General features: G+C 38.1%; 1 protein-coding gene across 2 annotated transcripts in view; it reads left to right on the top strand.

The window, feature by feature from the left end:
* Positions 1 to 23670, top strand: part of lrfn1 (leucine rich repeat and fibronectin type III domain containing 1) — a 134845-nt gene that overhangs the window by 49295 nt on the left and 61880 nt on the right. For both annotated transcript variants that reach the window (XM_085243746.1, XM_085243747.1), the window contains exon 3: positions 14667 to 14718. The gene's annotated coding sequence lies outside the window, so the exon portion shown is untranslated. The remainder of the gene's footprint in view (positions 1 to 14666; positions 14719 to 23670) is intronic.

Below are 23670 nucleotides of genomic sequence, written 5' to 3'. Positions count from 1 at the left end.
TACCTGATCTCAAAGCTGTTATCTACAATGTGCTCGCATAAATACCAGTAAAAGCTACTGGTCTCTCAGCTGGACAATCTCTAGGTATTGCTAACGGCAGATGAACACACCCATGAAAAAGAGACATGCTACAGTCTCCAACGGGATCGAAAGCAAGCGGAGATTCCAGGGACAATGGCCAACTGCAGCCAAGGCAAGAAGCCTTGTGACAGGATGCTATTTGAGTTTAAAGGAGATAGACTGCTTCTGCTTTAGTATAGAATATTAGAGGTCTATTTTTAGATTTGACTAGGCAAGCAGCGGTTGCCTTGCTTCGTCCTGAGTGAACGCCACTGCATCTCCAAGTTGTAGCTGTCGACTGCCACTTGGTGGCAAAAATACGTGGAACAGCTGATAGTGTTGTTATTGGTCTTTTCCCCCTACAATGGAGGAGTCAGAAGTCACAATGTGCAAAGAATTTACTTTTAGTAGAGCGAAACTGAGTGATTAAAATCTATCAGTTGTCCACTGCTCTTCCTTCATGCTTCATTGATCTTTGTTTGTTGTACTTTTTCTTCTCCTTGGTGGCGAAATGTTTTGTGGTCATTCCCTTTTGCAGTTCCAGCAACTTTTCAACTCTACAAATCAATAACTGCTAACTGCACAACTGAACTGCAATATTTAGTTAGCTTTTTGAATAAATACACGCAAATGTGTTTCTGTAGCCTGGACACTGACTTGAGCCAAAAATGAAGCTTAACCCTGACTTCAGATAACAGTAATGCTCTCTGAGAGGCAATGTCATTGTAATCTTTCACACTGACCATACAAAGACACACACATGCCTGGCACAGTGATTGGATAGTTAAAGTATGTCAGCCTGAGCATCCCCCATTAGCATGCAGGAGAAAGTGTCAAATGTGGAACAAAATAATGTGAACTTGTTCATTTTGAATTTCAGTTTTAACCTGTATCTGTCCTTTATGTATTAGCAAATTAGAAACATTTGCAAATCTGTCTTCATTTGTCTACAATTTCTATAGCTTCTTATGTCTCAGTTTTTTTCATATGCCTCTTCTCCTTATGTTATTATAAATAATTTATTTATAACATATTTTTTTGTGTTGGCATGTTGATAAATGTTAACTCATAAACAACAGGCAGAAAATCATTTTCTTTAGTGAAGAATTAAGAGGTGGACATGCACAGGGTATATTTTGGGGTTTCTCTTCATTCTTGAAGTTTGTTCTGTGTGTAGGCGCACTGACTCAACCTGCACTCGAGGGTATTTTGATTGACATTTCTTAGCAATTTCTTAGCAAACAATCTGTTTGACTGCAGTCATATTTCTCCGCCTTTCACTGCTCCTTCTCAGAATCTGTTGGGAGGTGTTGAGAGCATTTGGCCAGTAATGTCATTTATTCATGCAGATGCATGCCCATATTTCTTTTTCTTCTTTTTTTCATTTTTGTCAGCCGCAGATGTCCAGAGAAAAAACCCAGCTTTACATTTTATGCTGGACTTATATATATATATATATATATATATAACTGAGAGCGTGAGTTTACCCTTTACCGTGTAATAATGTTATATCAAAGAACTGGATCAGGCTAAATTCTGTATTGACTTCACTCAATATAATTCACTGTATGTAAAAGCAGGAGGTCTGGTTGTACATATAGTACAAGAAACAGCATTACTATCAATTGGTTATTGTCTTTTTATAAAACCCTACAGTAAATATTGTTTTTGTGGGCATCCCACCACAGTATTGTTTAATCTTAATGGAAATCTGCAGTTCTTCATAGCAAAGCCCAAGAGAAGCCTGAGCTGAATTTGTATAGAACCTAACACAATACAAATAGCAAATAAATTCATTTTATAAGATGCCAATGCTGAATTCAAGATGAATGAATTTGATATCTGCTACAAACTGAGTCTCAATGTGTCATGTATGCCCAAAATCGCCACATGCCTTATCAGCGATGCCTTTTTACACCAGTCACTTTGAACCTTATTCATGTTCATGGCACATCTTCAGTGGAATGTGGGAAAGGTCTGTGTTGAGGCACAAAATGGATTGTGTGTGCATGGTGGCTAATTTTGATTCAAGGAATTGAGAGAGCTGTGTTAAGGATGTTAAGCATTAAAGAGTTGTCTTTTTCATGGGATTATCTGCAAAGGAGGAAGTCAGTAGTCAGACAGAGCTGACTGGCACGGCAAGATCAGCTTCCATCCAAGTAGAACACTTCTTCAGGCATGCAAAACATGCAGACTTAAGTCACATAATCCCTTTCAATATCTGCAAGGATGTCAATAGCCTGACATAAATGGATAGGGTACCATGGTTTATCAGGCTTACTGTTGTTTCTGATCATAGTGTTTGCAGTGTAGTTGTCAGTTTGCTATTATTATCAATTGTAAATCCACTGGCACTGTAATGGCAGAGCAAATCTAAACTATTGATGAAATACTATTTCAGGCTGCGTCCTATTCTTTGCAGCCCAGTGCTGTGGCATTTATGGAGCCCTTAGATACTGAAGTAAATAACAGGACATGCAAAGCTAGCACTCAAGTACATCACAGGACCCGAACAAACAATGGTGCTCTTTGCACACTTGATGTCTGAGTTCAGATAAGACTGTAACTGTGGATCAAAGCGGAGCACTTCTGATGCTTTATGGAAGCAATGTTCTGTCATAGTGACTAAGCAAGGCTGTCCATGTCCAGCTAACTATGACAGCCTGGGAGATGTATGAAAACAATCACTTTTCAAAACAAGCAGGTTGAGGCAAATTCTTACACATTCAGATGCTGCTAAATGTTGGAAATGGCATTGTTTTTGCTTCTTTATTTTATTGCCAAGAATTTTAAATCCCATGACTAACATATCAGAAATGACACTCTGTGCTGAACAAAAAATATTTCTGGATGTTCTTATAATACCCTGTCAATATTTGCTGCGGCAGCAGGCCAGTTTCTCGTGGAACTCATTAAAGTTTCATTGTGTCATCTCATGTTACATTGCATTAACATGGACTTCAGATTTCATTGCCAGAATCTGAAGATTTGAAGAGGTTTAGTCATCAGTGGAAGGTTGAATGTTGGAACATAAGACATATGGAAAGTATAAACTAAATATCCATTTCTCTATGTGATTATTCCTGAAGCTTCGTATGTCTGTATTCTTCTAAAAGCATGTTAAAATGTGAGTAACGTTATGATACGTCCCACTACATTAGAAAAAATAAAAAAGTTAAGATCAAACTACATTGCAAGAAAATGACTTCATCTTCAACCTTTAATATTAAATGATCGGTTGCAGTTATGTTCAACCCTTTTCAAATTTGTTTTGTTACTGTATTACACACAAATTTGTGTTTTTTAGGAAATTAAAAATAAAATTTCATGTACTTTACTGTGGTATTATAAGCTGTGGGTTTGTGGCTCTCACTTTTGGATTTTAAATTATCCTCAAAATACCTTTAACTTTGTCTCTCTTGCAGGCTTAAAAGGAAATCTTTCCACTTTCCATTTTCTGCACAGGCAAAGCTATAAGAGTCATCAGAGTTGCATCCTTACAGTACAGTGCAAAAGTCTTGGGCCAAACCTCATTTATATTTTGCTAGAGAAAATGGGAAATACTTGCAGTTATTTATTGATACATATGCAAACATACATGGAAATGCATGTATACAAGGCAAAAAAAAAGAGTTTTTCAAAAGCTTTTCATTATGATTGCCTTTATACTTCAACATAGCTGAAACTCTTTTGGTTCTTTCTTGTAATTTCTTTAAGCAGCTCAAGTAAAAGGCAAGTTGCATCTCTCAGTTCCTGTGTCAGGTCTCTGCTGTATTTCCATTTTATTTTTTCATGACTTTCAGATACTGTGCATCGGCTATAGATAGGTTTTTTTTTTTTGTTTTTTTTTTTTTGGGTTGTTTTTTTTTTAGCTCTGTCGCTCCGTCTTTTGTTCCACACATGTCCATTGTCCTCAATTTTTAAAGGACACACTGCACAGCATGCAGATATGCCAGATTTTTACTCTTTGGGAATCAACTTATCAAATCAAAAATACTGTTTTTACGCCTGTAAAAGTGTGTTATCTTTGGTATTTTACAGAGATTCAACTAAAGAAGCGGGACCAAATTATATGTTTTCTGACAGACTGCTAACAAAGTGGCTAAAGATACAATTCAGAATTGGTTCTTTGCTAAATTGTCTGTTAAATTGTGCAGATACAACACTGGTTCATCCCTTAAATTAGGTGCTTTTTTTAATGCCTGAATAATTCATAGGTCAGTGTTAAGTGGCTTAACACACACAAAAATATTCCTCTAATAAAACAATCAAAACTTTAAAAGACCTTCACAAAACCTGGAGATTTTTTGCTGAAAGCCACTTTAAAAACTTATTGGAAGGTCAGCTCATTGGAAACAAAAGGGTAAAACGAAGACGTTTGCACAGTACTGCATTAGTATTTTCTTTTACTGAATGGGCACAAACTTAAAATGACAACCAAACTGGCGGCCTCTGCCCAGCAAAATTTACAACTTGTGTTTTTTCTTTTATCTCTTTTGTTTTGTTTTGCTTCTTTCTTTACTGGAACCTTGTAAATAACAGTTCATAAGTAACAGTTTTGTTTCCTTATAGGCAGATATGCAGATGATTAAGTGATAGTTTAACGCTTGCGCCAGACATATATTTGTTGGGGTCATTTTGTGGCTTCCACATCCCATGTTTTGACATGTCCATGCCATAAATTATACATACAGGCTGAAGATGTGTTAATAAAGCTCATGAGGTGAAACCTGTTTGTTATTCAGCTTGTATGAAAGTGCAAATGCATTCCATCACTAACACTTTGAAATTTTAATTCGAGTACCAGTAGAAAACACACACATCATGGATTCATTTTACCTATAACATCATGCAAAGTGACATATCAAATGTGTGAATGTCTTCCCTTTCAGCTGATTAAATAGCTGTAGCCATAATGTGGTGCATGTAACGGCTGTAGTCACTACTGTAACATATGTGCTGCACAGTTTCAAAGTAAAATTAAACAGTCTGTCAAATCTGTGTGGCTGTCTTTATAAATAAACCAAGCCACCTGACATGGCACCAGGCTCTACCAGAAAGTACACAAACTGAGCAGCTGCAAGCGATACGCATGGATTAAAAAAAACATGTATCTCACACACACGCACACTAAACTACACATAAATGCAGTTCATTAGTAAGAACTGTTGGTGCTATGATCGTGATTGAATCTAAAGCGAGGTGTCATGGTATACTGTGTAGGAAAACATTGTATTGCTGGTCAATTCTCCACTAATAAGTCTGTAACTTATTAGTCAAAGTGACATTTATAAGCTTAAGGTTAAATTATCCACAAGTCATTGAAAAATGACAATTTTTAAAATTGTATTTCAACAATGATTTCTCTTTATTATCGACTGTTTTGGTTTTATCCTTTGTGTTAACATGAGCTTTGTAAATAAATCAATCACCATCCATATGACATTTAATAATCAGAGTAATAATGTGGGTTTACGTGTATATGTGATGAATTGGTGGTTTTATACTGTAGATATCCAGTATAAGCAGTATAAACAGTATAAGCACTGCTTCTCTGGTGTTGTTGAAGAGCGTCACGTTGGGAGTGCCAGTGCATCAAGCCTCCAGCATGATGCTGTGTAGTCTCAGCACTAGTGCTATAAGCTTGGTGCTAGCTGTGTTTGCAGAGCCTTGCAGACACGTCTACATACTGTAGCTGTCTAGTGTTACTGGGGGCAGTGTCAGAAATATGTGAAACAACTGGTAACGTTCTGATGTTTGTGCTCTTGTTGTTGCTTTAACTTTACTGTGGTAGGAAAAAAAGAAGTCATGACACACAAAAGCTTCTTTGTAGTCCAAGGAAATCAAGTAATAAAATAAATAAAGAAAAACTGTCCACTGCAGCCGAACTGAGCTGTGGTTTTTCCCTTTCCTGTCCAAGCCAACTCTTCAACAAAACCACTTCTCAACTTCTGCATAGCTCATTGTGCTCATTTAGTTAACTAATGGGTTTTTATCAGTCTTCTCCTCCCCTCAGCTGTTTTATAGACATATGTCAGTGTAACAATAAAGAAGCTAGAGATTTAAAAATGAAACTCTCCCCTTATGTGTTTTGGGGACTTTGCTGTCCCACAATGCTCCCTTTGTCCTCACAATGAGAGTTGCACCTATGCAGCTTGACTTTTCCATTTATTTCATGTCAATTCTTACTGTGTGTCTACATTTGAAAAACCACATCTAACACGATATAAGCCTGGAAGGATTTTTCTGTCACACAAATTTAAACAGGGACATTATGTACCCTTGGAAGAATATTTAAAGTGCTGGATAATCGTGTTTGGGGTGCAGTATTTTAGTGCTTTGGGGCTTGGCCCCTCCTGCATCAGAACCGTTTTCTCACAAGGAAGCTGGTCTGGATTCTCCTTGAACCCCTTGAGTAAATAGCCTTCTGCCTTAAATGGAATGAACACAGCAGACATTAGCTTCTGTTACCGAAGCGGTATATCTGTATGTTTCCGTGTTTATTTTTCTGTAAACATTAGTAGGAGATGTAAATGAAGGGCGTGATTATGTAGTACTGGCGACTAGACAGTCAGTGCAAGCAGTCTAACGAGAGAGACTGTATTCCAGAATGCCAAATTAACTGCGGGGCCAAAAATTCAATAGCATTTTTGGACACGATTTGTGTTTACATCATTTGTTTGCAGTTGTGTTCAAATTTGCAGCCATTTTTGCAGAAAAAATCGTGGGGTTTCATTTCTGGACTCTGTATACAGTCTGCCTTCAAATTAAAGGTAAAAAAAAAGAGAGAAAAACAAAAAACAGTTCCACTAATGCAAAGTCCAGGGCTGAATAATAATACCAATAACAGAAAAAAGGAGAAAAAAAGCAATACTTTGGGTACAACATGCTTCTGTTTTTATCTTGATTACTGTCATGTGCATATAGTGCATACATGCATATATATATATATATATATATATATATATATATATATATATATATATATATATATATGTAATTGTGTGTGAATATTTTGTGTCAACAATGAATATTTTGTGTTGTAACATGCTCATCAGCTAGTAAACCAAAAATGTTTTGCAGTGCTATGGTGTGGTAATTATTTTAGCTTATGAATGATGTATTCTTGTTTTTTATTCAGAAAACTAAGTGGCCAGTTGCTACAGCACACCTCTGCAGAGAATTTAAAGTTGTGCAGTGTCCTATTAGTAAGAAACCTGACATGTTTCTGATATGGAGTTTAAGTTCTCTGGCACTGTATTATACTGCTCAGAAGAATCTATATGCCCATTAAAGATTTTGCATTAAAAATGCCCATTATTACAGACAGTTGCTTGTTTATGTCTGCAGTAAAACCTCAGTTTCAGTTTTGAGCCGAGTACATCAGCACAGAATGAAATAACCCGGGAGATGCAGCCAGAACTGTGTTGTTCCACACCTGGTACATTTCTCTGTGAAATTAGGAAGCCAGAAGTTGTTGTAACCGATAGCAAACCTATCCTTCTTGCACGCTGTCTCTCATACCTGCTGATTATTTATGCGATGCTGGTAAATGTGCTGAGTGTGCCTAAGTGTATAAATAGCATTACGGACATCATCAGAGGCTTCTGTTCGCAAAGGGGAAAGGGGAGGGGAAAGAGCTTACTACCGTAGCATCAGATGATGAGCCACGGAGACGATCCATCCTGACTCATCAAGATTTGAGGGGAAACTCTGATTCTTCACATGCTCTTAGTTTGCATGTCCAAGACACACCGCTGACCCTGCTGACCTCTTTGGCCAAGTTGTGCACAGCCGTGTTCTGTTTATAGTTTATCATATGAGATGACTAAAGGGTACTACTCAGTCACCTTGCTCTCTGTGGTTCACTGACTTATATATGTAGTACACTGTTTAGGATAACATAGACTTGCAAATGTAACTGTGTGCTTTTTTTTATTAAAAATAGCTGCATAACCATGGCAATTATTAGAGCGTATCTTATTTGATGTAATTCTCTCCGGCATCATGTATTATTGCTCAGTGTCTCAGTGGTCACTGTCTGCACCACAAAGAGATTTCCTTCCTAACAAAGGAGTCACAACATCCTAGTCATGATAAATGTTATCGTAAAACATAAGCACATTTTTGCATTTGCGCATTCATGTGTCCCCGCTCTTTGCAGTTCAGCCCTCAGCTGGCCTTTGCCTTAGGTTGTTGCCTTTGTCTGGGAGCACTCTGCTCTCTAGAGGTCACATTGGCTGCCCTAGAGGTACTGGTAATGGACAGTATGCCAACTGTGGGCATGCTAAGAGAGCCATATGCTGTCTGCTAAATCGGCTGTTTGGTGTCTGATAAAAATCACAGCATATTTAACATCCTCAAGAGAGGAAAAACACTGCAGTCAAACCATCACTTGAGCATGCATTGTAATGGCGTGGGTATTTGCATCTTTGCATCCTTTTTCTTCTCATTTCTTCTCATTATGTCGCTTCTTGCTCAGACTCCCTAGGCCTCCATATGCCTCTTACTATTTACAATTCATCTGACTGGTTAGGTTCATAACCCCAATTTGTATATTAGAGGTGGGAATCACCATACATCCCACGATACGATATTATCACAATACTTAACGCACGATACGATATTATTGCGATTTTTTTTAAAATATCTGCGATATTCAGATTCTGTACATAAAGGTAAACTTTATCAATATTCATTTTATCTAATATCAAAGTCTCGCACTTATTGTTGACAAACGGAACGGTTTGTATTACAGTCTAGTCCAACTTAACTGAATGCAACCATCTGGTACAATTATAGCTATTCTGAACTATGCAATTTATGAAAACTATGCAGCCCATTCAGCAACTGAAGAATTTGAAAGTAAATTAAAACAAAATATAAAATATAATAAATAAAAAAGTTTTAAACTTAATTAAAATAAAACATGTCTTAAATTAAAATAAGTAAACTGTCATGTTTATTGCTGCCAAAAAAAAGTTAAACACATTTGGACAGTGAAGGAATGCCAGTATTCTTGCTCAGAAAAAGGATCAACATGCTCTGAAGTCAGAGCACAAAAACTTTTTTTGTAACAAAATATTGATTTCTGCTGTCCCTGTATCGATACATTATTAGCAAACAAAATATCACGATACTACACAGTATCGATTTTTTCCCCCCACCCCTATTGTATATATGGTTCTTTATTTGTTTTTAGATTTGCTTTTGTGATCGCAACCTGGGCCACGGCCTTAAAATATTTACATTAACCTTCTGGCAAGTCAAGCAGAGTAATAGAGACGTATGTATTCTATTCGCTTGCTATTTTTAAACATATTTTAGACAGAGGTATAGAGATTTAATATTCCAGGGTCTTTCAATGTACTGCTTATCAAATCCACTTTGTGTGACCACAAGCAGAAATTTTGGGAGTTTGCTGGTCAGGAGCATGTGTGGTAACACAATAACACAATTCCGTAGGTCAGACCATCTAATGGTGGGTCTAATGAAAAAAAAACCCAAAGCGCTACATCTTAGACACTACAGACCTCAGTTAGCATGCTAAATGTTAAAGCTAATAACAGCAGAATTGAAGAGATGACTGAACAAGTCTGGCTTGGGGAGAAAACCTCTTTTCTCTAAAAAAAACAAAACAACAAAAAAAACATGGCAGCATGGCTTAGGTTTACAAAGTTGCATTTGAACAAACCACAAAACAGCGTCCTTAGAAAGATGAGACCAAAATGGAGATGCCTCACATTAACTGGGAGGCACGGTGGTGGAGGGGCGATGATTTGGGTGTGATTTGTAGCCACAGAGGATATCGTGAGTTGACTGTGAACTCTGTATATAAGTGACCTTTCTGCAATCCTCCACTGAACTCAAGCAACGCTGTAAAGAAGAGTGGACCAGAATTTCTGCACAGTGATGTGAGAGACTGATAAAGGCATAGAGAAAATGATTACTTAAAGTTATTGCTGCTAAAGGTGGTCCTGGTGCTATTACTGCCATCAGTTTGAGAGTCTGCTGAGTCATGATTATTACTAATGAAAAACACATTAGGAATTCTACAGAGTGCTTCGACTGATAAAGTTTCTATGGCCATCAGTAACGTGACATCATTTTGGAGGGATAAAACTAGAGTAGTTATCTAAAAGCTTCCATTTTGTCAGTATGCGGGGCGTGATTAAAATCCAAGCTTACCTCTATCCAAGCGGCTGCCTCACCCTGTGTACTGAACGGCTGAGGTTATCAAAAAGCGGTGAACAAAAAGCTGTTTGTCCTTGAGGATGGCTGCAGATGAAAAGCCTGGGTTGCTACGCTGGGTTAACAAAAGCAGGGAGAAGCAAACCTCCACACTCACTGCTGCAGTATCTAATGAATCATCAGTCAAATAGAAATCACCAGTATAACAATTATATAAGACTTTAAATGTATAGAATTTAGAGTGATGATATTATTTTTATGGCAGACAGTGTTGCTGGTAATTGATTAGGCAGTTATAGTACTAGAATTAGCTGGTATTTGGCTAAATTAGTCATTGTAGCAAAAATCTTTTGTGGTTCTGCATTGTGAATGTGAGCATATGAAATGTTACTTCTCACTGTATGACAGAAAATACTTAAGATATGTAGATTTGGGTGAATTAAATCATTAAAAATTTCAGTCTGTTAAATAATAATCAATATGAGTTACTTTTCTTTGTAACGACAGAGAAAATAAAGGCAAATATATTGATTGAAGGGAATTAACAAGCTCTGAGCCCTATATATTTCTAGCCACAGGAGTCGAGCTTTAAAAGCTACACACACCATCTGTTTTGGCACAACTGAAGAACTGGCTAGAGGCGGTATATGAGTCTAATGACATCTGATCTCGGAAAGATGTTTTGAAGAAAAAACTGCTTTTGTTTTCGAGCATCCGACCTTTCTCCTCGCCACTGGAAGTCACACATCCCTCTACAGTGTTTTTAATTAGAGAAATAGCAGCAATCAGCCATATGCAGAGTAGAAAATCCTCGCACAAAACCCAATCGGCATGTCACTCAAGTGACGCGGATGCGCACGCACTGGATGTGTTTGATGTGTCTGAGTGGGAGTTTGATGAGTCGATGGAGGGGCAGGTAGCGTGCATTTACAATATGTGCTATGACGGCTTAAACCGTCTTGAAAAGCACTGGTGATATTTGCAGCTCGAGTGTGTACAGTACGTATTAGTCAAATCTTTAGTCCTTTAAGAACACAGAGATAGAATAGGCATCTCAGGGAAGAGCAGCAACCATGAAATTGTACTTTTCACATTGCTGTTTAGGTCAGGGAATGCTGGCTCTTTGACATTATGTAATGTAAAAGAAAATAAGCTGTATTAGATTAAACTTGATGATTTTGGATTTAGCTAATGTTTGGAATATCACCCACAGTGCACGTTAAGAGAGCCCGTGTAGGCAGGAGGTGAGCCGCAAACTTGACACAGAAGAAGAAGTGGGGGCATGTCTCTATCTGATGTAATTGATTGCTACTGAACAACCTCTAAAGGTTGCTCTCAATGTCAGGGTCTTTTGTAGAGACTTACCTTGTTTACACTTGGTAGAATGGAGAGTTTGGGTTGGTAAATATTTATTGCTTGGACAAACACGCTTTCTCTGCCATGGCTGGGACTGATAAAAAGGGCTGTTGAGATTTTAATCAAGATGGCTGTTTTGGCAATTAAATTTGACAGAGGAGAATCAGAGCTATTCCTATGTTGTCATTACTCCTGAAAAACTGTTCCTCTTTTCCTTCATCTCCTAAAGCTTCAATTAAAAATGATAGCTCCATGTGCACATTTAGTGAACTGGGGAGAGACAGAAAGCTGCCTTGAATAATTTTAACCTATTTACATTTCTGCAGTGGCTTCAATGAGATTTGACATTTTCTTTGTGTATTTGGGAAAGTGTTTACACCAAACTTGGTATAAACCCAGCATGTACCATCTCAGTCAGTGCTTTAAACGTGTTAATAACAGATCATCTGTCTGCCAGATATTACCATTGGTTTTTATGGTGGGTGATGTGAGTTAGTTGTTGTCAATTAAAAAAAAAACAACAACAACAACACATTTTACTCACTTGAATACAAGTTGATGGATCAAAAATATCTAGTGGAATATTTTTGGCATGCAGTACTATGAACTCAAGTTGGGACGCTTGTAAAATCTAAAGAAAATCAGAATGTTTTTTTGGCAATTAACCACAGAAAACATATGAAATCTTTAAGCTGAGAAATTGAGCAATTTCTCATTCTGAATTTAATAGCAGCAACACATCTTTGTGTTTAATGGGCTGTGTTTATGATTGTGTAGCATCCCCTCTTCTTCTAATAACAGTATGTAAACATCTGGGAACTGAGGAGAGCAGCTGCTGGACTTTTGGAAGAGGAATGTTGTCTCATTTTTGTCTGATAAAGGATTCGAGCTGCTCAACAGCCCTGGGTCTTCTTTACTGTAATTTTCACTTCCTGGTGGTCCAAATGTGTACAGGCAGGCCAGGTCAGCAGTTCAGGGAGTCTTCTGTTGTGAAGCCATGCTGTTTCAATAGCTGCATTATGTTCTTTAAGATAAGATAAGATAAGATAACCTTTATTAGTCCCACACGTGGGAAATTTGTTTTAGCATTGACTTGCTGAAATATGCAAGACATTGTATATGTTGCCCTATAACCTGTATATACCTTCTAGCATTAACCTCCTAGGACCTGGCGTCCACATATGTGGACATCACATTTTGGGTTATTTAGACTAAAATACTCAATTTTGCTCTACTGATATCCACTTACAAGGACATTATACTGCTAGTGTTCTATCAAAATTTTAAACGAATATCCTCATATGTGGCTCTCATTTTTCTTAAAAACAAAAATCAGGTAAAAAAAAAAAATCTGGTTATTCTTTGTTTCTACATTCATCAGGTCCCAATCAGCCCAAATATCAAAGAGAAATTAAAAATGCATGCCGTGGAAGAGTTCGGGTCTTAGGAGGTTATTGGTGTCTTTCCAGATGTGAAGCTGCCAGTTCTATAAGCAGTAGTGCATCCTCATACCATCAGAAACCTGGGCTTTTGAGCTAAATGCTGATGACAAGACAGATTGTCCCTCTTCTCTTTTCTGTGTAATCTGGAGGATGCAGATTACCCATGTTCATAGTTTTCCAATTGCCTCATATTTCAAATGAACAGTGGCCCAAAGACAATGGTGGCATTTCTGTTTCATGTTCACATATAGCTTCTTCTTTGTGTGAAAGAGCTTCAGCTTGCACTTCTGGAAGTGTTCCTGAGCCCATACAGTGATTTTAATGCAGGAGCTCTTGAGGGCCTGAAGATCACAGGCCTCTGACATTGAGTTTTGGCCTTGTCCCTTTCACACAGAGATTTCTCCAGATAATCCCAATTGTTTGATGATGTTACGTACCATACAGAGGTACGAGAGATATTCCCAGCCTTTGCAATTTTACGTTGAGAAACATGATTCTATAATTTGTAGATGCAGTCTTTTTGCAAATTTGGGTATCTTGTGCATCTTCTGAGAAACTCTTCCTCTCTAAGATGCTATTTTAAACCCAGTGGTGTTACTGACTTGTTGCCAATTAACCTAATTCTTTGCTAAATGATTTTTCATTTTTCAGTCTTTTCTGTTTAATACCAATTACGTTTTCAGCCTTGTGTTGCCATCAAATTCCAAATGAGCTAATATCTTTATGAATTCATAAAATGTCTTTTATTAAAAATTTGGAGAGAGGAAGCTAAAGCCATCTATCTGTAAAAACTTGATCCTGCTTTGACCTTTTAGCATAAAGGTAGTAAAAGGTTTTGGTATTGCTAATAAGAGGTTTAAGGTTGGTTCACAGCTTTGAGACAGTGCAGAAGAATCAGTGCAGATGTTGTTAATTAATGAAATGATTAGTTAGATGATTAATTTAATTCATTAAATAACTGTTTAACTGAAAAGGCGGGTGTAATTAATGAGCTGGGACAGATTGTTTCTGTGCCCGCAATATAATCTTTAATCGCTTGGTCAGTGTGGAGGCTGTATTGGATTAAAATACCTTACGGTATTTCTTTATCATTCTATTAAAGTTATTACCTTTACTGAACCTCTCGATTTTTCTATGGGTGACATCTTAATAATAAAATTTGCAGCGATAATGCAGTGTGTTACTTAGTGCATGGCACAAAAGAAGGTCGCAAAACCTCCAGAAACGACATGTTCAGCATTCAGCAGTCGGCATTCATTGAATCCATTCATCCTATTTAATAGCTGTAATGACAATCCAAGGTTAATTATTATATAGACTTGAGAAAAATATTAATTATCTATGTAAAGCTGGAAATCTTCTTTAGAGTAGGAGGCAAGTAGAGCGATATTTCTTCTCGAAAATTCTACCTGGGTAAGAGGCTCTGTAGGCAGAAAATTATTTGTTCCACCAAGACAGAAATATCAAGTCATTTGTATTAAGTCTGGGATGGAATTAAAGATTGAACTATAAATTGAACCTTTTTACAATTCTGACACTATTACAACTGCTGCCATATGGCCCCCAATGTTATTTGTGCCTGCACATTAAGGTGTGACCGTTTATTTCTCTCCGCAGGCTGCTTTGAACTGAACCCTGTGAGGAGCATCCAAAACAGCCCAGTATTCTGGTGAGTTCCCAAATTGAAATTAAAACCCTCTTTACATTTGCATAACACTCTACAAAACATCCAGACTGTTAATGTGAGAGGAAAGTGATGGCGGCAGTCGGACAGAAAGGAAGAGGCTTTGATAACGATATGCTAAAGGAAGATTGTCACCCTTTGACTCGATCGATCGCTCAGGGTCAATATGTTTGACTCATCATGTGAGCATATTCCCTTCACAAAGGCGAAGCTTGCAGTTTTACTCTTTCATTTCCTTTTTTCTCCCACACACTAGCTCGAATTGAGAAACAGAGCAATTCAAAAGCACAGCGTCTCATACTTTTCCTTCGCTTTGTCACATACAGCTTTAACCACATGTTCACATACAGAAAGGAGAGAGCGGCAGAGAGAGAACGAGAGAGAGATCCTCAGCTGAGTGACTCTGTTAACTATCCTCTCACATAGGCAGGGTTGGGCTGGCGCCACGGCTGTTTGCCTCATAGCCTGCGCAATGGGAGTCGGCTCCACTATCAGAGCTGCTGCTTCACCACCCTGCAGCAAACCCAGCATCCTCCGCTCCTGCAGATTTAATTTCTTATCTCAACAGAGAAAACAGCCTCTCTGATGAACGGCAGAAAACACCCTGGGCTGCTGCGAATACGGATTGAGAATACATACAATAGATGGTTTGATAAACTTATGAATGTGTGCAACATTGATTCCTCAGGAATTGGCGGTTTGTCATATATATTCAAAGGAATTTTCTTTTCACCATTATGTAATGAGTCAATTATTTATGAGCCTCCAATGAAGCATATATCACACCTTAAGCAGGATCCTTGGTAGATGAACACCTACAATGTGCCGCTGTTATTCTAAGTTGCCCTCGTGTTTCTGTTTGCAGATAGATAGAAGCTGCTTTTCAGCTGCTGTACTCTCACATGACATAAACTCGGCATGAACTCATGCCTCATGTGTGCTTCCTCTTGTCAAAAGTCTTACGAGAGCACATTATCACCGCTCAGAAAATAGAGCAGCTGGATGTTTCTAATGACAAGTTTTTCCTAAATGCCTTTGTGCAAAAAAACCCCAAAAAACAAAGGATATGCAAGCTTCTTACTGCGACGTCGCTTTAGATTTTTTTCTTCTATTGTTTTCGCGTTTGCTTTAATTGCGACTAGTGTAAAAATGTATTTCTTGCTCCAGGAAGAATGGACATGCTGTGACTTTTCAAGCTCTTTATTTACAGCTTCATCAATGTCATGAAAGCCACTACAGTGGTAGTTGTGTGTCAACATTCCCATAACAAACAAAAGTTATTATTTGAGAACAAAGAAGTAATATGACTGGATACACCCTTGCTAAATTAGTTTTCCTGTGTTTACAGTAATCACCTGGTAGGTCTGTACTTAAGGAGAGTGGTGCTGTCTTATCTGTGGTCTAAAGCTTCTAGAGTAATTTATTACAATCATCAAATTTTCATGATCTTCTCAGCTTGTAGGAGGTTTTAACCAGTGGTGGAGAGAGTTTTCAGATCCTTTCAGTAAGTTGAAATTTGAAGGGGCAAAAACAAAAAAAGAAAACACACGTCAGAATTTAAATATATCTCTCGTCTAAGCCCCCCTCCAGATGAGCACGCACACATACGCGCCAAAAACAAGTCACTGCTGACTTTTAGCTTCACTCAAATTGAACCTCACTCTCCTAGGTGAAAGTCATCTGTTCACCCCGTTGCACCCACACATCTTATTTCCCTGAATGTTGTTCTTCATTCCACTTTGTGTTACTCACCCAGGTTGGTCTGAAAAGATCTATGTTTGGGCAAAAGCTGCTGTATCAGGCTTTAACCTGTAAAGAAAGAGGAGGTGCAGAGTTTTTTGTTTCTTTGCAGTCCTATTGAGTCATAAGATGCGAAAAGGTTATTATTATAAAAGACGGTTTCTGCCCCAGCTTTTAGCTGTTTTCACACATAAATGTCACATGTAACTGTCTGAATGATCAGGGACGCACTGTCCAGTGTTGCTCTTTCACACGTAGCATGTGTGTTTGACACTACTGGAGATACTCTTTGGTTTAGGCAGGGGCTTGGGGAGGGGGGACACCAGGATAGAGCGTGCAGGTGACATGATAGAAATGTCATCAGAATGCACACTCACCTTTGTGAAATCTCTGGGCAATTACTCGCTCTGTTCACACTTGGGCTCAATCTGACATCACTTGGACCTTACACAGATTGATTCTGACATTATTTGTTCTCACATGCTGCTTTTCTGGGTGATGTCTAGTGAAGTTCAAGACTTCAGCGCACGTGTGAAAACAGCTTTAGTTTTCAGACCCTTTTTAACAAGTTAATGTCCCTTGATCATGTATTTCAAGTTTCAGCTCTGGTTGTCATACAGAATATTATTAAATCTAAACAGTGTCAAGATCTAAGAGACGTTTCAGTGTCTGTAGCTTTAAATCCAGCAGACCCGCCACACACAGGTCTGCCAGTCACACAGTGGATAAGCCAATGGTAGAAGCAGCACATTCACCTGATATGGCAGCTGTTTGAGACATTTTGTTGTTTCACAACATGTGCAGGGTAACTTTGCCAAAAAACGTCTTTGGAAATGGCTTGTAAGTGACTGTTGGTTAACATGTAGTACACACATGCAGTACATTAGTCATGTTTTGCTTTTCACTAATTCCGTTGTCTGGCCACAGGAAGGAAAAACAAGGAAGGCTTCATTAGGAATTTGTCTGTGTTTAAATAAGTTATGTGTAAGCACAGAGAGTCAGAGAGAAACAAATAAAAAACTCTACGATAAAAACACAATTTTTGGTTTCCAGGTTTCCAGCATTTCTATCTGTGCCTCAGCATTACAATTTCGAAATATCTCTTGGCTGTGAGATAAGGATTTTGCCACTGTGGTGCAGACCACATTGCCATAAAAATAAAAGTAATCCACTTGTATTTAGTTCCCCAGATGCTGGGAGTACATGAAGACTCTTGTGTTCACTCTTACAGACAACAACAGATTTGGTGTTCTTTGCTCCTGATTGAGATATTTTAGCTTGAAAAAGTGACTCTGGTGAGGAAATAGCAGTGGCTGCTCAGTCAAAAAACAGAGGGTCTGTGCCTACTCAGGCAGCTCTCTTCTAGTGGGGGTTATGCTTATGTGGTTTTGACGTCACAGCCTACTGCAAACTTCACTGGTTGGTTTACAGGCAGACTTTCTGGTCTGTTGGGAAAGAATGGGAGGATGGACTTTCATGATATTTAGTGTCTTTCTACATATACAGAGCACATCATCATTATTATTATTATTATTATTATTATTATTATTAGAGCAGGGCGATATGATATAAAAATATAAAAATATTTATCACGATATACATTTGAAAATTTGCGATAACGATATAACTGACGATATAATTGACACTAGACAAAAACACTTTACAACTCCACAACTTTATTAGTGCAAAAAAACCCCCATCAATGTATTTTCACTTAAACAAGCAGCTGTTTTTTATGTGCATTAAAGTTATATAAAAATTTAACAGTGCAAATGCAAACTCCTTGTTGACAGTTTAATCAAAAGGCATTTCCAGTGGAAATTGGCCGACATAGTCTGACCATAACCATGTATAATATCCACAAAACTTAAAAAGAGGTTATACACACACAATACGGTAATATTATGTTGAAGCACAGTACGTATCACTCTGCCAGGCTCCTGCCTACGACAGCCGTAATGCTCCGACAATCCATCAAGTGGTGCGGCTTCATAGCTTAGCAAAGTCGTACTAAAACATTTGACAGATTTTCGAGCGCCATGTACGACATAAAATTGTTTCGAGGTCAGTAAACCCAACCAGAATTCAAACACAAGGCACACGGGATTATAAGGAGCACTGTCGATTGTCAGAAAAATCAAAGGTGATTTTAAGTGTGCCGTATTTTCCAAAAACCATGGCAATAACGACGGCCCGCTAGCATGCGCTACCAAAAATAGTGCTTTGTTGTGTATGTGACGGACGAAAGCTAAACTAGTTCCACACCACTGAAGTTGCAGCATTTTTACAAACCAATTCTAGTTCATCTGTTTCATTCAACAATCTACTTTCGCCCTTCTCATTCTCCGTCGCCGCCATGCTTTTTCTGCCATGTGCGTATGAAAACAAAGGCCCAGTGCATGCGCATTTTACCCATATTCTATCGCGATTTTTCATTTTCTTATCGTTGCCCGACATTGTACCGGTATTACTGTGAACGGTATGATATGGCCCAGCCCTAATTATTATGTATTAAGTGATTTAGAAATCTTATTTCTTAATCACTTACTACGTTTAAAACTTTCAAACAAAAGGGAAACAAATCTAAAAGCTTCACATATACTGTAATGCAACAATGCAAAAAAAAAGAAGAAGAAATGTCCAAAGATTAACAACAACACTGCAAATGCACCATATCATGATATGTCAGTGAACATGGCCACATAACAGTGCAAATATTGAATCTGATCATGTTTCTGATTGCTGGGGTTTATATAATGTGGCACTTTGAGAGGACATTGATTTTTTTTCTTCCTCTGAACTGGCAGTTCTGCAGGATACATTCTGCACAAAGGGAGTGTCTCGTTGGAGCGCTGCACAGGAAAGCAGCTATCAGTTTATTTGGCACTTGGATAGAAATAGAAAGTCTTTTAAAGGCAAAACACTTGCATTAGGAATTGAATTCACTTAGAAATACATAAAACGAGATGTAGAGCTTCTTATGGACTTTCTAAAACGAGCAGAATATCTGTGATTCTCTGTTGAGTTGATTGAGTTCTTCGAATTAGTTTAGCAAAGAGAAGATTTGTCTGTGAAGGTTCTCAGTCATCAGTCAAAGAGAAGATTTAACTCAGTGGTGTAAATTAAAAACAACGTGGACGACACGGTCTCGGATTATGATTTATTTTCTCAGGGAGGTGATTTTGGTCTCCTTTGGTAGCGAGCTGAGTGCAGGAAATGAGTTTGACACCTTTGACATGTTATTACATGTACAATCCAGGTTACAGTACTTTGGTTCATTTTCCCTCTAAAAGCTGTTATACAGGAAGACTGAAAAGAACAGAGCTCAGCACAGAGTAAGGCCAGTTCATTACTGTAGATAGTGGGCTTCATGTATTTGGTTAGATAGATAGATAGATAGATAGATAGATAGATAGATAGATAGATAGATAGATAGATAGATAGATAGATAGATGTGGCGATTGAATTGAGAACCGAATCATTTTTGAAATTGAGATTCCTGAACCATTTTTCCTTTGTGGCAGGGCACATTATCCTGCTGAAAGAGGGCACAGCCATCAGCTAATATTGTTTTCATGAAAGGGTGTTGCTGTTGTTCTGCGACAGTGCTTAGGTAGGTGGTACATGTTAACATAACATCCACATGGATGGCAGGACCCAAGGTTTCCATAGCTAATTATTGCTCAAACATCACACTGCCTCCATCAGCTTGCCATCTTCACATAGTACATCTGGGTGCCATGTGCTCCCAATGTGAGAGTTGCACTCGTCCCCAGCCATCCAAGTAATTCATTACTCCAGGCCAACCGCTTCCATTGCTTTGTGGTCCAGTTCTGATGCTCCCTTGCCGTTTATTGCCGGTTTTTGCGGTGGACAGGGTCAAGATGGCTGCTGTGACTATGCAGCCCCATACACTAAAAACTGCAATGCACTGTCTATTCTAACTAGGGCTGCCACGATTAGTCGACTAGTCACGATTACGTCGACTATCAAAATCGTCGACGACTGATTTAATAGTCGACGCGTCGTTTGAAGCTTTATAAGATCACAAAAGACGCAGGAATAAGTAGTGGGATTTAAGAGTGTAATAACGGACTGAAACAGAAGATGGCAGCACTGCATGTACGAGGATGCCAGCTGCCGTTAAACCCCGAAGAAGAAGAAGCAGCTCTGTCCCAGAATTCATAGCGCGGCCCAGCTCAGTTTCCAACAATGGCGGCAGCTACTTAGTTTTAATATTACTCTTATTATTCTTTCTGGGTCACAAAATAAACGTTTAACATATTTTCAGGCGAGAATGTAGCTGTGTAAACCTCAAATATCTGCTCAGTTTATCAGGACACCACATATTTTCAAAAGCGCTCCGACTTTTCGGAGACGTCTGTTATCCACCAGCTCGATAGCTAGCCGGGGGCAAGGCTCACTAGAGCCTGTGAGAACACCGGACTCCCGGCAAATCGTTTTCAAACCCACCGCCGTCTTTCGCTACTCAGGTTAAACATGATATATAAGTCATTTAGATAACTTAAAAATGTTATTGTTTGGCTTTTTTAGTATTTTATTTGTTCCTGAGTAAATCGGTGTGGCTGAGATTAAAGTTATAGTTTTTATACAGCTGAATAAACGTCAAGCAGACAACTGATCATCAGAAGTGTGAGATGCTCGAGAATATACTCCAGTGTCCCGTTATATTTTAGATAGCAAGGAGTTTATTAAACTTCACCGAAACAATCTGCAAATTTCATTAAAATTTAATAAACTACCATTTTGTCTTTATTTGTAGTTAGCACATTAAACACTTAAAGCTGTAAGCTAATGATAGTTATATAAGAGCAGATGCACGCTGGTGCAATAAACTGTGCGTTTTACGTCCAATGGAGGATGATCTGATTAGTCGACTAATCGCAAAATTAATTGGTGACTAGTCGACTATCAAAATAATCGTTTGTGGCAGCCCTAATTCTAACACCTTTCTATCAGAGCCAGCATTAACTTTTTCAGCAATGGAAACAATTAAAGCCTGTTGGCTCGGACAACATGGCCGCCCATAACCCTAGCGTTGGTTCACCACTGTTGCTTCTTTGGACCGCTTTTGATAGATACTGACCACTGCAGACCAGGAACACCCCACAAGAGCTGCAGCTTTGGAGATACTTGTTCCCTAATCACATGTGCTATGAAGAAGGGATAATCAGTGTTATTCATTTCACCTGTCAGTGATCATAATGTTGTGTCTGATTGGTCTATATGTCATTGTTAGTGCAAATGTGTGTGATTTGTCTAGTTGTATTTTTGTTTCTTTTAGAAATTTAAAAAAGAAAATTACAAACATCAGCAGCACTCTCCTTCTTTTCTCAAATCTTTCAAGAAGCACGGTAAAGCAAGTCAAACTATGGAGGATAATGATAGTTTTGAAAGCCATTATTTCTGAAAAAGTTGAAAACCAGATGTAATGTTTTTTTGTGTTTACTTAAAGAAAAAAGAAAAGAAAAAAAACTTGTGTTTCAAGAGTGAAGTGAAGATTGCGAATCAAATCCGTCAGATTTGCCAAGTCAACAGTTAAAACAAATCAAGTTTATCTGTGCATGCTGCAATCACTGATACTGAGCTGCTTGCTGACAGTTTAAGGGCACTATTGGTGAAGAACACATTAGTTGTAAATGTAAGTTTGCAGAAAACGAAATAAGCGTGTAAATAAATAATCATTGTGCACTTTAATTAGTGCTGATACTTTGGGATGCTGGTAAAATGCTTATTTAACAGTTCTCCTTCCCTTAAGTTGACAAAAGCTTCATAAGCATTACCTCAGGTTATAAAAATTCGCAGAGTTTTCTATTAAGAATAAAATAATTTCCAAAGTGCTTTATTTAATTAATCTGCCCTAAGCAAGGTATTTATAGATGATGGACTAAAATCAACAATGTAGACGTTTTGGTATGTAGTGTGCAAAAGTCTTCATCCACTCCTCATTTCTCTCTATTTTCCTTGGAAAATGGGAAATAGGTGTAATGATTTATTCAAATTTAAAAAATAGAGAACTCTAATGTATGATCACCTTTATTCCTCAACACAGCCTGATCTCCCTTAGGCAAGTTTTCTTGTAATTTCTCTAAGAAGTCTTCAGGAATAGTTCTCCGGACTTCTTGAAGGACATTCAAAGCTGTTCTTTGGATGTTGGCTGCCTTTTTGTTCCATTCTCCATCAAGATGGTCACACACTGCTTCAATAATATTGAGATCTGGGCTCTGGGGAGGCCAATCCATTGCTGATAGCAATCCATTAAGTATTTGTCTTTCCAGGTATGATTTTACTGCACTGGCAGTGTGTTTGATTTATGGTCATATTAAAAAATAAAGCTGGTGCTCAAAAATTTTCCAGATGGTATTACATGGTGGCTCTGACTGCACTTCTCTATGCTCCTAATTCCATCAGTTTTGACAAATCCCCAAACCATGACAGAGTCTTCAGTGTATTACAGATGGTTGTACCCTGTTGCGCTTCTCTACTGACATCCTTCATATATGCTGGTGACAATTTGAGCCAAAAATTTACAAAATTGATTCATCACTCAATAAATCCTGTTACCACTGATTTTCAGTCTAGTTCTTGGCAAACCTCAACCTTTTGTCCCTGTTTCTCTTTCTTAAAAATGGCTTCTTTGCAGCCACCCCTCCACTGAAACCATTTCTGACAAGAATACAGTGAATACTAGATGAATGAAGGACCAGATATGCAGTATCTTTTAAGTCCTGAATCAGGCATTTTTTGGATTTGTTTTGTATTTTGTAAGAACATGACTTTCAGATACTATTCATCTGCTGTGGTCCATTTTTCAGTCCTGTCACTTCCTCCTTTTTCCTTCATTTCACCAGTTTCCTTAGTTTTTTTTTTCTAAGGACACACTGCAGACCATGCCAAGATATCCCAAGTTTTCAGGTAAAGGTTTTTTTGGGAAACACCATGATGGCTTTAAAAATAAATTCAATCAGACTGTGGTTTTATTTTTCACAAAGTCTTCTAAAGAGAACATATTTAGTGACGGGCTGCTAGTAACAATCTAGTAAATTATCTAAAGACACAATTTAAAACTAGTTCTCTCCTAAGTTTTATTGTGTGGAAACACAACAATGGTTCATCCCTTGAGTTAGGTGTTTTTTTTTTAAGGTTGAATGATTCATAGGCCAGTGTAAAGTGGCT

Source organism: Mchenga conophoros, linkage group LG14 (genome assembly GCF_057382185.1).
Source record: "Mchenga conophoros isolate Kocher_MC1m ecotype Shallow Benthic linkage group LG14, M_conophoros_male_GT1.1, whole genome shotgun sequence".
Lineage (NCBI taxonomy): Eukaryota > Metazoa > Chordata > Actinopteri > Cichliformes > Cichlidae > Mchenga > Mchenga conophoros.
The sequence above is the reverse complement of the archived record's forward strand: the minus strand, read 5'-3'. Positions and strand labels throughout refer to the sequence as shown.